Here is a 3,651-nt window from a genome sequence, read left to right as displayed (position 1 = left end):
TCTTAAACCCAAGCCCATCCTTTCAGGATTAGTTCGGCTAATCTGCAGATCCACTTAGCAGTGCCCCCCACAACTCCACGTGTCCTAACCCAGAGCGCCAGGGGACACAGCACCCTAGCCCAACCCTCCTCCCCAGGAGTCCTGCTTCTCCCAGGGGGAAGGGGACCTTCAAGGCTACTGAGGCCCTACTGTGTGTTGAGTACCTGTTACCTGCCGGGTAGGGTTGCAAGTACTTCTCTGTCATCTCAGGTCTTTTCCATGCAGCCTTGTATGGTAGAACTGTGACCCCCACTTCACACTGGGGAAACTGAGGACAGGACCAGAGAGTACCTCTTGTACCCCAGCCGGGGTCAAATGTTAGCCAGGTCCTTCCCTTCCTTTCCCTCCTCTTCCCATTTTGGGTTTTTCTGAGATAAAGAGTCTTGCTATGTAACCTGGGTTGGCCTCAAACTCACAATCCTGCCTCAACCTCCCTAGTGTTAGGGTTAAAGGTGGCTGCCATTATACCAGACTCTATTCATTCTCATATTCTCTCTCTCTCTCAATATCTCTCCCTCTCTCCCTCCCTCCCCCCACCTTTTTTTTTTTTTTTTTGCCAGTCAGGGCCTGAGCACTGTCCCTGGCTTCTTTTTGCTCAAGGCTAGCACTCTGCCACTTGAGCCACAGAGCCACTTCTGGCTGTTTTCCCTATATGTGGTACTGGGGAATTTAATCCAGGGCTTCATGTATACGAGGCAGGCTCTCTTGCCACTAGGCCATATTCCCAGGCCTGTTTTATTTTTCTTATTTCGTAGAAATAACTTTTTTTTTGGTCAGTTGTGGGGCTTGAACTCAGGGCCTGGGTGCTGTTCCTGAGCTCTTTTGCACAAAGCTAGTGCTCTACCGCTTGAGCCACAGTGCCACTTCTGCTTTTTGAGTAGGTATTTGGAGATAAGTCTTAGGGAGCCCGTGCTGGTGGCTCACGCCCGTAATCCTCACTACTCAGTAGGCTGACATCTGTGAGATCAGAGTATCACGATTCAAAGCCAGCCCACGCAGCAAGAAAGTCCATGTGACTCTTATCTCCAATTAGCCACCAGAAAACCAGAAGTGGTGCTGTGGCTCCAGTGGTAGACTTGTAGCCTTGAGCTGAAAAACTCAGGGACAGAGGCCCAGAGTTCAAGCCCCATGGCCAACACAAAAGAAAAAGTCTCACAGCAACTTTTCTCTGCCTAGGCTGTCTTCGAACCATGATCCTTAGATCTTAGCTTCCTGAGTAGCTAGGATTACAGGTGTGAGCCACCATTACCTGGTGTCAGTACTGGGGCTTGAACTCAGGGTCTAGGCATCATCCCTGAGCTTTTGTGCTCAAGGCTGGTACTCTAGCAGCTGGTCTCCACTTTGGGCTTTGGGGTGATTAATTAGAGGTTAAGTCTCATGGACTTTCCTGCCCAGGCTGGCTTCCAACCACAATCCTCATCTCAGCCTCTTGAGCAGCTAGGGTGCTGGGCGTGAGCCACTATGGCAGGCTCCCAGCCTCCCAGCAGCAGCTGCTCCCTGGGGCAGATAGGGGGATACATGGCTCAGTGAAGCTGCTGTCCTCAGAGGTGTCCTGACTTGTTATCACTCAGACCTCCAGGGCAGTGCCCACTTGGTGTCCTACCCAGATCCCCATCCTACAATCGGGAAGGCAGCCTGGGAGAGCAGGGAGACACCGCCCTGGTTCCGGGGGATGCTTTCCCTGCAGCGGACCTTATCAGAACCTTGGTAACCCTGGCTACCTGCCTCCTTTAAGAGGTGGTCATCTAGAGTGCAGAGTCTTCCTGGATACTACTAGTGCAGAGGTACTGTTAGGTACTTGTACAAAGTATTCTCAGGTACTATTGGGTACTTGTGTGAAGTACTCTTGGGTATTAGTGGAGAACACTCTCCAGTACTAGTGCAAAGTACTCCCAGGCCCTTTGGTACTGCTGGTGAGTACTCTCAGGGAGCACTCTCACTTCAATCTCCCTGCCAGCTACTGGCAGTTCTGATATAAGAAGCAATTTGTCCAGCCAGACCCTTCAACTTGGCAGGAACATGCTGAATCTAGCAGCTCCCACCCCATCCTCAGAAACACTGAACTGCTGGATCAATCCTGACCTAAAATCCATTCTGCTGTTGTTTGTTCAGCCATATTAAACTAGTCATTGTTAAACTGTTTTGAGCTTGTTTTCTGTTTTGTTTTAATATTTGCTACCAGGTATATCCTGTTCACAAGAAGCAGGAGTAAGTTACCACAGAGACACAATGTAGCAAGTGAAGCCACTTTAGAAGCTGCCCAGGCGGCCTCCATCAGCCAGGAGTGAGCAATTGGCTTCCTAGGCGTCCAGTCCACATCCTGGTAGAATGCTATCCAGACTGTGCCTGGTGGCCCCGGCCCAGCCAGGCTGCCACGGTGGAGCCTCCTGTGTCCAAGTCTGTCATGGTGGAGTTGCCAGCTCACTGAGCATCGGAGCAGGGCTGGAACACCGCCTACAAGTTAAAAGAGATTTCTTTCCAACAGACATTGCTCAGGCGGATTTGGTCCTTATCTTCCCCTTCCAGAATGAGTGCTGTTCATTTCACTTCTGAAAATGAAACACACAACCCTAAACCCAATAACAGAAAAACAAGTGGGGCCCTCCAGGATGGGCGGAAGGTTTTTCTGAGAACTGATAAGTAGCTGGTTGTCTGGGCAGCAGAATGGGGAGAATGGGGAGCCTTCGGGTGGGGGGAGCTCCCTGAGGCCATTTTCCTGGAAGGGTTTTACACACAAGTATTTGAGGGTCAAGAGCAGAGCACACTGGTGCAAAGATGACAATTTTTTTTTTAATCTTCATGGAGCACAAGAGGCAGCACTGATGGCTGGGGCTAGAAGAGGCACTTAAAAAGCCAATGTAACTGGGCGCCCATGACTTGGTGGCTCACATGGAATCCTAGCTACTCAGGAGGCTGGGATCTGAGGATCGCAGTTCAAAGCCAGCCCAGGCAGGCTAATCTGTTCACAAATATAGTTCATCAATATAGGTATTGTGGAGGCAGCTGGCTCAGCCCTGTCTACCTTCAGTCAGTGACCATGCTGTCTCCAAGCCACACGGGGTCCTTAGGCAGCCAGCGTACAGCCTGCATGGCCAGCGAGCTTCGCTGTGCCCTTCCCACCAGCCCTGTCTTGACACCCAGTTTCCTCCCACCTTCCCCAGCACCCCCCGTTTGCCATGGCTGACTCAGCTGTCACCCCGATGGATGGCCCCACCACCCCCCGGGAGAGGGGGGGCATCTGCTCACAGTCTGCATCTCAGACCTCCATCTCCTTGGTCCCAGGGAAGGGGGGGGGCAGGTGAAAGGTCAAGGGGGAAGGACCACTCAGCTGTCTGGCTTTCTAAATCAAGCCCACTTTATTTGACATTTCCCACATGCCACAAATGAACACGAGAATACCCATCCAGGATATAGCCATCAGAGGACATCCAATTTGGGGATGGGGGCCACTGGGAAGGGACCACCACCAATCACGATCCCACAGCTAGGCAGAGACAGGGAGGCCAGGCCTCAAAAGGCAGGGGGTGGTCGGTTAGCACCTGGTCACCAGATATGGCCCTGCCCCAGGGCTGGCTGGTCTGGGCAGAGTCATGAGTCACAGTAAAGAGGTTG

This window comes from Perognathus longimembris, chromosome 1, assembly GCF_023159225.1.
Source record: "Perognathus longimembris pacificus isolate PPM17 chromosome 1, ASM2315922v1, whole genome shotgun sequence".
NCBI lineage: Eukaryota > Metazoa > Chordata > Mammalia > Rodentia > Heteromyidae > Perognathus > Perognathus longimembris.
This window is presented reverse-complemented; position numbering follows the sequence as displayed.